Source organism: Triturus cristatus, chromosome 6, assembly GCF_964204655.1.
Source record: "Triturus cristatus chromosome 6, aTriCri1.1, whole genome shotgun sequence".
Lineage (NCBI taxonomy): Eukaryota > Metazoa > Chordata > Amphibia > Caudata > Salamandridae > Triturus > Triturus cristatus.
In genome coordinates, this window is record NC_140589.1 from 1,836,394,125 (window position 1) to 1,836,406,926 (window position 12,802).

Below are 12,802 nucleotides of genomic sequence, written 5' to 3' on the forward strand. Positions count from 1 at the left end.
TTTATAAAGAATAATTTTGTACGTTTGTGCAACTAACAAAAATTACAAAACATACTTAAACAAAATTTAACATACAAATAAAATAAAACACATTACAAAAGATGCTTTTAAATTAACCTATAAAAATGATGTTAAAAAACAACATTTTCACAACGATAATAAAAATAACACTCTTAACAATATTCTTACCTTCGATATTCCTGTCGACAATATTTTTGTCATCCTGATTTTCTTTACATGATATTTATGTATCATATTTTTTATTCAATATTTGGCCCAAACACCCCTTACTCCAAAGTAACTTCAAACACTGCCTTGTGAGGCACCATGCCAATGTTTTACAGGAGCTTAGACCCAGTGTCCTCATTATAACAGGGAAGTCTTGCTGCCATGGTATCAGTAAATAAGAACTTCGATGATATAACTAAGGTCCAAGCAGAATGAAACTGAAGCAACAGCTGATTGTGAGGGGCTGAGGAAGCAACTGGGTACCCGCGAAACAAACATTAGTTATCAATACATTTTGCTAAAGTAAACTTTTGAGGACGGTTGATTATTTGCTCCTCAGTGAAACTTGAACTGTGGTCTAAGAGGTATTCTGGCAACACAAACCAGTATAAAACAGAGGGAATATCACGCCGGTCTAATATTAGAAATTGTCCATATTGGATTACTATACAAGATAAAAACACTGGTACAAGTAGGAAACCATCAGACACACTGGTGAATAGTTCTCCATTCCCAGGTTGCACTGGTGGTCTTGTTTTGACATATTTAGTGTGTTTCTACAGGAATGAGTCAAAGACTAAGAAAATGACCTGAAATTGGGGTTTCCATTAATCTCCATACACAAAGAAATGCAATCCAAGTTGTTCATTCATTATAGTTGTTTACAATTTATTGCAGAACTTTTTACCCATGAATAAAGTTTTTTTATCTATTCTAAATTCACATGGAAACATTTCTTCATTGTGACTGTCAAGGGGTGCTGCTGCTCATCGCCGGCTCTGCTTTTGTGTCTAATATAGGGAGTGATTACTACCACAAAAAAGGATGACGTTAATGCATCAAGTTTCAGAAATAAATTGACAGCTTAATATTGCTTCATTTACTGTGTATTTAAATAGGAATCCAGATCTTTAGATGAAACATCCCAGACATTGTGCTGCTGTCCGGTGACCTTTCTCGCCCTGCTACTTTCAGACCAGGAGCTAGGGAGAGCACCGGGTGCTCTCTGAAGTGATCTAGCAGGGCACATTGTAAGGGTGCTGGAGAGTGCTAAAGCCTGACAGAGGTCTCAAGAACAATGTACCCTCACAGGTGTTTATATCTCTTTGTTATTTCCTCTTTCCATGTTTTCTGCTCATACAAACATTACCCAGAGGATGTGCCTATCTTTGATGCTAAGGAGGTTTGTGCCTGGGAACGTGAACTGCAATTAAGGCTACATGCGCAAGCGTGATGCAACAACTGACTATCCAAGAGAGTGCGGCATGTTATCTACCAAATCCATGGTCTTTACCACTCCCAAGAATTGATTAACATCAGGACAAAATGGTGGATTTTCATTGATTTAAGCTGCATGTGACAGTCACCGTTGAGGTCTTTGACTAATGTCATGGTATCAAGGGCACAGGTGGTCTTTCAAGCACCTTAAAGATGAAATGCATAATTGACTCCAGTATCACCTGCACTCCATAGATATACCAAAGAGAGGACTTATTGTTTATTAATTTATTTGAGAGTTTTATATAGTGCTAGCTAGACCCGCAGGTATCAGAGCGCTTTACAACAGTAAACGTCCACATCAAATATAACAAGTCTAAGCAGAGCATATGAGTCAAACGCTTTACAACAGTAAATGTTCACAACATAGACGGCAAGTATATACAGAGCAGCTAAGTCACATCAGATCAAATCAATTAATCTGGGAAATTACATATACAAACGGCAGAAGCGTACATACTCCTACATTACAGGTTGGTGTTACATAAACAAATCTAGTGCTTTGCAGCCCAGAGTGGTAGGTAAGCTTGTAAAGGCCCCTAAATATCTCTAGAACCAGAAACATGAGGTAATAAGGCTCGTGAGTGCATTCTATCATCAGAGAAGAGTTTCTGACCATCTCTCCTCAACATGAGTGTAGTGTAGAATCCTCTAATTTAGGGGCTGATTACGATGGCAGGCAGACTTGAGTCCGCCCGCCATCGTAGCGGGATCGGGACCACCGCCTGCAATGCGGCGGTCCCGCACCCCTAATTATGATGCGACCGCTGCGGTCACATCTGGCAATTTAACATTGCGGCGGGTGCTGCTGGCTGCACCACCCGCCGCAATGGTAAATGGCCATTTTGTACATTTCCCTGCACAACATGGCAGGCACCGCGCGGTGCCTGCCATCTTGTGCATGGAAATGTAGGGGGCTACCATGGGTACCCCTTCAATGCACAACTGCCCTTCCTCCACAGGGGGCCCTTAACGGCCCCCACGAAGCCAGCCTCTGCCAGCCTTTCCATGGCAGATCCACCGCCATGGAAAGGCTGGCTGACACCAGGATTGTGATCTGACGGGCGGTGCCTTCGAGGCACCGCCCCCATATCACCAGCCTTATCCCCTCCGCCAGGCAATTGTTACTATTGCCTGTGGCAGAAGCGTGGCGGGCGCCCCATGACGCCCGCCACGCTAGTGGCACGATTCTTCCGTCATCCTAATGTGGCGGGGAGAAATAGGAGCCAGATGGCGGAGGGACCGCCAACGCCGGGCCAGCGGTGGCAGTCCCTCCGCCATCCTAGTGAGCCCCTTAAAGTCCAAACTAATGAGGATGATTAAGGGGATCAAAGGTCCGAAAAATAGAAATCTGGGATGTATATCCACAATATAGACACATATTGTTATATATTCACTACTCCTGGGCGTTCCCACCATACTTCTGGTGCAGCAGGTCCATGTTTCCCTACTGCTGTTTATCAATCGATTAGCTAATGTTACTGACTGGGTATTGTCTGGCGTGTCATTGTTTTGCGCGCTTTCCCATAGTCTCATGTGAAATTATTCCCCCCCGACGTCTTGTTGGCCTGATTGGTTACGGGCCTTGTTAAGTAAGCCTACCCATTTACGGGATTGATGTAAGTAGAACTGGACTTACTTTTGCCGTTGATCCTTTCCTTATCTTTATTTATTTATTTATTTTGAAGGTTTTATAGAGCGCGAATAAGATCCTTGCGGATATCAGAGCGCTTTACATGAAATCGGCTAATTATACAAACAGATAAATGCAGGTAAGTCATGTATACATAACAACTCGCGCAAAGGGAAGCACTTCTTTTCGAACCAGTGATGAGTCTCCCTGCAGCATTTATTAAGGCTCTTAGGGGTGCTGTTGTAGTTTTTGGAAGGCCACACAGAGACACTTCTGTACTCTACACGAGGGACAACTAGAGCTTGTACTGCCAGCTTGAAGTCATTGACTGGCAGAAAGGGTTTCAACTTCCTCAGTGTGTTTTTCTGGAAGTTTGCTCCCTTTGTTGCGTTGCTAATGTGTTTCTGCTTTGTTTGTACTAATTAAGGTGCCCTCTATTTTTTTCATTTCGTTTTTTTTTAGGTTGTTGGTCTGCTCAAATAAATTGTGTTTGTCCTGATGGTGACCCTTGACTAGGTGGGGTGGAAACGTCGTTGACGCATGGGGCATTTGGCAAAGGATTAAGACCCCCACTTCCAATTGAGTTTGGACCTAAGGACTAGTTCGCAATATATCCCAATGCCTTTGTTTGCTTGTTTTTAACACACTATATTATTTAATTTGTTTTTGTTGTGTAACAAGTTGAGCACTAAGTATGTGAGTATTTATACTTTAAAGTCTGCTTCTGTCTCTATTTGTTTGCAATAATAATTCTCTATGTTTTCTTAAATTATGGGCACTTTGCTATTTTATTTACATCTTGGTGATTTATCATGCACTCTTTGGTGATTGATTTTATAATCACCTTTCCCGTCTGGAACCACTGTTGATGTTTACACAATGATTGTGAACCTGGCAGACATGCAATGCTTCTGAAAGTGTGTGCGTGTGTGCCATGATTCTGAAACTCGCGCACATGCTAAGATTTTGAAACTGAAGCATGTGATCTACCTCTGAAACTGTGAACATGACCTGATTCTAAAAGAAATAATTTAATTCTGATGTTATCAATTATTTGTGTTTATTTGTCTTGCATTACAATTACCAGAAGACAACCTAGTATCACTCTATTGGGAGGGGGGGTGGGGGGGGGAGGGAGGAGGGGTCGTAGCAGGGGATATGACGGAGGGGGAAAAAGAGGTGGGCGTGGGGAGAGTGAAATAACTGTGTAGTGTCGCGGTCTAGTTGACGCGCGCACTACGTAAGGACGGCGATGTGCGTAGCGGCCATCTTGGACGCTACTGCGCATGCGCGGCAGTAGCGTGTTGCGAGAGACGGCGTTCGGAGCGTGTTGCCCGGCGCTCTCTCGGGAATTAGATCCAAATGTTAATAAAGGCATCTACCTACCTACCAGAGCCTCCAGCAAGTTATTGGGGAATAGCAACTAACAACCAGAGCACCTAGCATCATTACAGTGGCGACGAGACTGGGCTGGTGAGAACCCAACTTGCTTCAGAGAGGAGTGTCCACTAGGAGGGACGTCACCGCACGCGGTAAGAGGACCGAGGGGGTCGAGGACAGACGCCTACGCACCGGGAGAGCGCGGTAGAGGCAGATAGACGCCAGAAAGTGGCACGTGGGCAGTAAAGGAGCCGGCCACGAGGTAGAGGAAATCGCAGGACCGCGGAACGACAGAGGAGACCCTGGCGGAATCGGGGGACGACGGCGCAGCCAGCTCGAACGCAGTCCCAGGTACCCGAAGAAGGGGAGCGGGGACAGACGCGCCAGGTAGCCCAAGGAAACAAGCGGAAGCCAAAATGAGCGCACAGTCGTCGACTCTAACGACGCCGATCCCGTTCCTACCACGCCCGGGAGAACCCCTAATGAAGTGGGAAGACTGGAGGGAGTACTTCAAAAACTACCTGGAAGCCCTGGAAGATGAGAACGAGAAGGCGTTCTCCAGTGCCAGGAGGAAGAAGATACTCCTACACAACCTGGGACCAGAAGGAATACGGGTGTTCCAAAACCTCACACCGAGCGTCAGACAGGGAGGGGACACAGACGTGTTCTCTCACACCATAGAAGACTTGGACAACCACTATCGGCCTGCAGTGTGCACCTCTATTGACCGCTATAACTTCCAGCAGAGGAAGCAAGAAGCGGGGGAATCCATAGATGACTACGTGGCGGCGCTGCGAAAACTTGCGATGACGTGCAAGTATGGAGGGCTACAGGACGAATTCATCAAGGACCAGATCGTAATGCATACGACAAGCAAGTCGGTGCAAGATAAACTGTGGGCGATGCGACGCTGAACGAGGTGATCGCCATAGTGAAACGAGCGGAACTGACCAAACGCTGCGCGGAGGCAGCGAAGAGAGACCCGGCCCCCAGACTCACGGTCAATAAGGTGGATGATGCGGACCAGCACGGACGGGGAAAAACAGCGACGGGGGAGTACAGAGGAGCGCCCAAAGGGAAGGCGAAACCTGGACAGACATGGAAGCAAGAAAAGAGTGAAGCGATGAGATGCTACAGATGCGGAAGCTCGAGCCACGCAGCGCACGAAAAACGGTGCCCCGCATTCAGAGCCAAGTGTGCGTTCTGTGGCCTAGTAGGTCATTACGAGAAAGTATGCCGAAGGAAAGGGAGACAGCATGCAGTGAAATTTGTGGCGCAGGACGCCGGGGAAGAAGCAGAAGGCCGGGAAGAAGATGAGGAAGTCCTGTGTGTAGAGGACCAGGTGCTGGGCATCGATGGGAGAAGAACGCGCAAACCCCAGTGCGACATGATCATTGGAGGAGTAAGCGTCACCATCGTGGCGGATTCAGGGTCTCCCTACACGATTGTTCAAAGATCGGTGTGGAATGAGAGGTTCAGACCCACGTGGGGCGCGCAGCTAGAACCCCCCGACATTCGACCGGTCACCTACACAGGGGACCCGATCCCGATGGTGGGGTTCAAGAAGCTGTGGTTCCAGTTCAAAGAGCGGAGCGCCCTCTGCAAACTGTACGTCGCGGAGAAGGGACCGTCAGTCCTGGGCTGGATGGACCAAGGAGAGTTGGGCGTACAGCTGAACCCAGGAGGGGACACCCAGGTGATGGTGACCCTGGACGGAGAGGAGTCGACGGCGGAGAAATGGCGGAGTGGACACCCGAAGGTTTTCGGCGGGAAGATCGGGAAACTAGAGAAGTTCTCCCACAAGATCGTCCTTAAAGAGAACGCCCGGCCGGTAGCGCACAAAGTAAGGAACATACCAATTGCGGTGAGAGAGGCAGTACAACAGGAACTCCACCGACTGGAAGACGGGGGAATCATCGAGCCCATCGACAGCGCGGAGTGGTTGGCGCCTCTGGTAGTGGCCATGAAACCGTCAGGCAAGGTGCGTCTATGTGTGGACCTCAGAGAGTTAAACAAGTGCATCGTGGTAGAAAAGTTCCCCTTACCACGCATAGAGGAGATGTTGGCCCGCACGAAAGGCATAAAATGGTTCTCCACCATCGACCTGCAATCGGCATACCACCAAGTAGTGCTGCATTCGACAAGCAAAAAACTGACATCGTTCATCACGCCGTTTGGCTGCTACCAATTCTGCCGCATGCCCTTCGGTCTTGCCTCGGCAGCTGCGGTGTTCCAGAAGCTGATGGCCCGCCTATTCAAGGACATTGAGGGAGTGCAGTACTTCCAGGATGACATCCTAGTGATGGGGACAGAGCAGGAAGACCATGACAAGAAGCTGTCGGCGGTATTGAAGATCCTGGAGGAGAACGGCCTGACGGCAGAGTGGGAGAAATGTCACTTCGGGATGACATCAGTCACCTACCTGGGGCATGAGATAGGAGCGCAGGGGATAACACCGAAGAAAGGGAACGTGAAGGCCATCTGCGAAGCACCCCCGCCCACCTCCAAGGAAGAAGTACGGTCATTTCTAGGGATGGCGGAGTACTATAGCAAGTTCGTCCACCACTTCGCCACCAAAACCCACCACATGAGGCAACTCACGAGGGACAAGACGGCGTTTGTATGGACTGAAGAGATGCAGGAGGAGTTTGACAGAGTGAAACAGGAAATCAGTGGAGCGATCCCGCTGCAGGGGTACGATCCCCAGGGACGGTCCATATTGATGACGGACGCGAGTGAAAAAGGGCTAGGAGCGGTGCTCATGCAAGAAAGACCAGAAGGAGGGACGGAGACGATCAGCTTCGCGTCCAGGACGTTGACGGCGTCGGAACAAAAGTTCAGTGTGATCGAGAAAGAGATGCTGGCGGTGGTATGGGCCATGGCGAAGTACCGTCAGTTCCTGTGGGGCACTAGATTTCAAGTAAAGACGGATCACAAGCCCCTAGTGAAGGTGTTGACATCGGATGGTCACGCCAGCGCCACACCCCGGATTGCGAAAATGACGCTGAAACTCCTGGAGTACCGGTACGACGTGGAGTACATCCCGGGCTCAAGAAACAAAATAGCGGACTACCTCAGCAGGGCGTCCGCGATGGACAGTGCCTCCAATAGCATGGAAGACGACGACGAGATGGTAGCCCTGACAGACGACCCGGAAAAAGCCATCAGCAGGCAGGAGTGGAAAAACGCGTATGAGGCGGATGACGATATGGACGACATCAAGTCGTACATTGTACGAGGGTGGCCAGAAAGGAGAAGACAAAGACCCAAAGTCAGGCAGTTCTACGAGGTCAGAGAAGAGCTGTCGGTGGGAAACGACGGGGTGTTTATCTACAGAGGTGACAGGGTGGTACCACCGGAGAACATAGTACCGGCCCTGCTAGCCATACTACATGAAGGTCACCTGGGAATCGTGAAAACAAAGGCCAGGACCAAACAAACGTACTGGTGGCCAGGAATGGACATGCAAGTAGAGAGGCACGTGAGAGACTGTGTGCAGTGCCAGGGTGCGGACAAGATACTGAAGCCAATGAGACCACCTTTAGGAAAGTTCACGAACCCCAGTAACCCATGGGAAGAGGTAGCAGTGGACATATTAGGGCCGATACTAGACGATCAGGGGATCCCCAAATACCTCTGTGTGTTAGTAGACAAGTACTCGAAATGGCCAGAAGTGCACATCAACGAGATCATGGACACGGATGAGATACTGCGCTTCCTCAAGGCGGTGTTCCTCAGGGAAGGCATACCCAGGATCATAATCAGCGACAATGGCCCTCAGTTCACCTCCGACAAGTGGGTCACGTTTGCAAACAGGAACGGCATACTACTTAGACACACCTCGATATATCACCCGACCAGCAATGGACAAGTAGAAAGGTTCAACAGGGTGCTTATGGGCTCCATACAGGCGGCCATCACGAGGGGCAAAGACTGGGAGAAAGAAGTGCAAAGCACGATATGGGCGTACCGTATCACCCCCACCGGTACGGGGTACAATCCCTTCCAGATCTTACGAGGAAGACAACCCTTCACCAGAGACAATGTTGCGTGGCAGGAGAAGACCATCACCAGCAAATGGTCCCCGGCGGTGGTGCAACACAACCTGGAGAAGGCACAACGCATCTATACGGAACACTACAACCGCCACAAGAGGGTGAAGGAGACGGCGTTGGAAAAAGGGGAGTGGGTCAGAGTGAAGCTGGCAGTCCTGAAGCGGAAGGGAGAAAGCAAGTACTCCCCACCCCTCAGAGTAGAAGAAGTGTACGACCGGGCAGCGTTGCTCAGTGATGGAAACGTGTGGTCACACGATCGCATGGCCAAGTGCAACAAGATCATACAATGGCCCCGAGAGGACGCGGAAGGGGAAACCCCGACGGAAGGGCCGATAAGAGACACTGATTTGTCCGAAAGAGGGCGAGGAGAGAACAGGAGCGGAGAGCAAGAGAGAGAGAGAGACACACCAGGCGGATGGTCCCTGGGGGAAACGACCCGGGAAGACGGTGAGATAAAAGAGAGAGAGGGCCAGGGCACTCCGAAAGGTACCGACGGAGGCCCGGTCGCAGAGGGAGGCCGAGAAGGACATTCCACTCCGGTAAGACACACCCGGGTGGGGAGAGCAGTGGTGAGACCATCCAGATTTAGAGACTTTGAAATGGACTGACCACATGGTCGGGGATATTGTGTTGTGGGGTATGAAAAGGGGGAGATATGTAGTGTCGCGGTCTAGTTGACGCGCGCACTACGTAAGGACGGCGATGTGCGTAGCGGCCATCTTGGACGCTACTGCGCATGCGCGGCAGTAGCGTGTTGCGAGAGACGGCGTTCGGAGCGTGTTGCCCGGCGCTCTCTCGGGAATTAGATCCAAATGTTAATAAAGGCATCTACCTACCTACCAGAGCCTCCAGCAAGTTATTGGGGAATAGCAACTAACAACCAGAGCACCTAGCATCATTACAAACTGGATGTATACGAAAGAGGAAAACAACATTTCTAGGAAGCAAGTTGCAAATCTTGTGAAAGACTCCTTACACTGGTGACGTTTCTGCAGTATCGGGGCGTGGCTTCTGTACATCCAAGCCTGCTCTAGCCAGCTGTTACCACCGAGCCTTTTCTGCGTCCATCTGACGTGGAAAAGAGATGTCTTTCAGCTCAGGAGCTTCGAAGGGACACACACTGGGGGGCAGATTTACAAGCCCCTTGCGCCACTTTTGCATCACTTTTACCAAGGGAAACGTGACGCAAAAGTGGCGCACGGGTCTTGTAAATCTGCCCCTGGGTGCTTTCAGATCAGCGGACTCCAAATGACGCCAAGTATTCAAAGTCACGTGTGAATGTGTAACGTGGAGAGAAGGTGCGCGCGAGGCGGTACGTGGCGTCACACGCGAGGGCAGGCATTCAAGTGACACGGCACAAACATTACTGTATATATGTAATTTGTTAGCGTGTTTGATATATCTTGTGTACCTTCTGTAATTTACCTGGCACTCCTTTGAGGTCAACTTTGTAAATATGTATTTTGCTTCTCTTCTAACCGAACGCTGACACCTTTTATAGTTTTTACAATATAAATATGCAATGTGTTAGCACTGTAACTGCATATATGTGACTTTTTAGCATGTTCAGCCTATCTTATGTACCTGTATATAGGTAACTTGTTAGCGTGTTTAGTCTATCATGTGTGCCTTTTGTAACTTTCCTGGTTCTTTTGTAAAGCGCTCTGAAACCTTTGGGTAAAGTTCACGCTATATAAAACTGCATTAAATAAATAAATTACTTTTCACCTGAGACGCCATACATTCTTGCACCGTCCCTCGTCATTTTTCACATCAAAAAATATGTCTGGAAACTAACAAACTACTCTGTACATGTGCCCCGTACATTTATTCTTTAAATACCGTTAAAAATAGCAACGAACATCTTGTGACAGAATTCTCACTCTGGCAGACGAGAAGATGTGCTTTTCTCTTAAGAATCAGGAACTGAGTAGTTTTGTGGTGTCGGCGCTGCTACAAATCCAGTAGGCACAGAAAGGTAGTTTATAGGCAACTCTAGGAATCAGTTGGTGCATCTTCTAGTACTAATATGTCCTTTCTTCAATCGATGCCCGCTTCTTCAGGAAATGACGTCACCAAACAACTAGCACGAGTCTCATTAGCATATGACCGCCTCGGTCTCATTCTTGAAAGGCAAGCATGGCCCCAATCAGTGACGGGTGGACTGGCTGAGGGATAGTTATATTTTAAAGAAACGTTTTACTATCTCATAAAAGTAAATATTTAACATATTCGTACCAAATTAATTAGTTTCACCATAAATTACATATGCTGTGTAGCTTGGCACGAGCAGACAGACTTATCTCAGAGGCAGTGTGTAAAGTATTTGTGAACACATACAGTAATCAAGTGACAACACTACAGATGGACACTACACAAGTTTTATATAAAAAAAAGTATTCTTTATATAGACTTATCACAAGACCACAAACGACAAAAATCCACAATACTGTACTTTAAAATGGTAGAGTTAGCTTAGTTCTCTTAAGATGGTAAATGTGACACTCAGAGTTCAATGTACCTTAGACAACGAAAGTGTTGCAAGGACATTGATGCGTTGAAGATCTGGTGCAAAGAAACAAAGATGGCGCTTTCTTCTTGATGCGACACGCATCCCGGTGATGCGGCGGCGTCTGCTGCAACGTCGATCCTCTTCACTGGCGATGCGAGATGCTTCCACACGATGCGAGCCGCGACAGGCCCTGGGACACGCTTCCCAGTGATGCGGCAGCGTCTCCTGTGACATCGATCCTCTCCCCTGGCGATGCCAGTTGCTTCCTCAACGATGCGAGCTGCGACAGGCCCTGCGACACTCTTCCCGGTGATGCGGCGCCTGCTGCGACGTCGATCCTCTTCTCCGGCGATGAGCCGCGACAGGCCCTTAGACATGCATCCCGGAGATGCGGCGGCATCTGCGGCAGCGTTGATTCTCTTCTCTCGCGATGAGCCGCGACACGCTTCCCAGTGATGCGGCGGTATCTGCTGCGACGTCGATCATCTCCCCTGCCGATGCGAGGCGCTGCGGTGGACCTGCGATGACTCAACGTTTCTTCTGCGACACGCTTCCCGGTCATGCGGCGGCGTCTGCTGCGACGTTGATCCTCTTCTCCGGCGATGCGAGGCGCTTCGTGTTGTGAAGCAGCAATGGCAGTTCAGCGACACGCTTCTTGTTCGTGAGTCGCGCTTCCAGCTCCTTGCGACACGCAGTCCCTGAGAAAGCCTCGCAAAACAGCAAGCACTTCCAAAGAACTCTTGGGGAGCTGGTGGGTGAAGTCTGTTGTCCCTGAGACTTCAGCAGGAGGCAAGCTCTTTCCCAAGCCCTTGGAGATCCTTGGAGATTTGTGTTGCGACCATAAGGAGTCATGATTGTGTACCATGATATGAGAGGTAATTTCTTAATGCGCTGGTCTCTCTGTTGACTAAGGGCCTTTGTAGTGTGAAAACGTAGAAGCCGTTAAAGTTGTAGCGTCAAGAAAACGTATTGGCCGTTAAAATGAGGCTGCCCGTGGCAAATGCAGTGTGCCCGCTCAAAAGGGCAGCCACCTTAGTGCCACATTAGGCACATCCCCACGTTAAGTTGTGGGGACTCCCGGGGAGTCCCTAAAGTCCGGAGCAGATTCTGCGTCACTTCCGGCGCATTGGAGGTTGTACTTGTACCAGCCCCTGCTCATCGGTCCCTCCTTTTGGTTCCTCCTGGTCACGCCGTATGGGTGCTAGCACAAGAGGAACTTGGAGGCCACTGCAGGACGAGCAGAGGAGCGTCGGGGTTAATCCTAGGTTAGGTGAGCTAGCCCAAATTCTGTCCCCATCTTGTTAGGCAACTAATTTTGAACCCGCTTAGTGGAGCATCGCTTAAGTCCACATATACCCTTAACCATATCAACCATATTCGGTTGATTCCAGTCTCTGCTCCTCTCCTGTTGTGTGGCGGGTTTACCTCTCGGGTCCAGCCAGTTATGGTTGGGGCAGTGGTTCGCTGGGCACACCGGGGTGTACTCTCCCCCTTAGACCCAACTTGAGCAGGCTAGACATCAGTGGTGGAGCCCCCCCCCCGTCCTGTCTGCCCAGTTGTTCCAGGTTGACCATGAGTGGTTGAAATGGGTAGATAGAGCGAACATGTTGCAGAACTCCAGTCGGTTAGATGTGGGCTACCCTTCTCACAGTGGACGGAGTGGTGGTGCGTCCATTGGGGCACTGGGGCGTTGCCCCACTAATGCCACATGGCCCA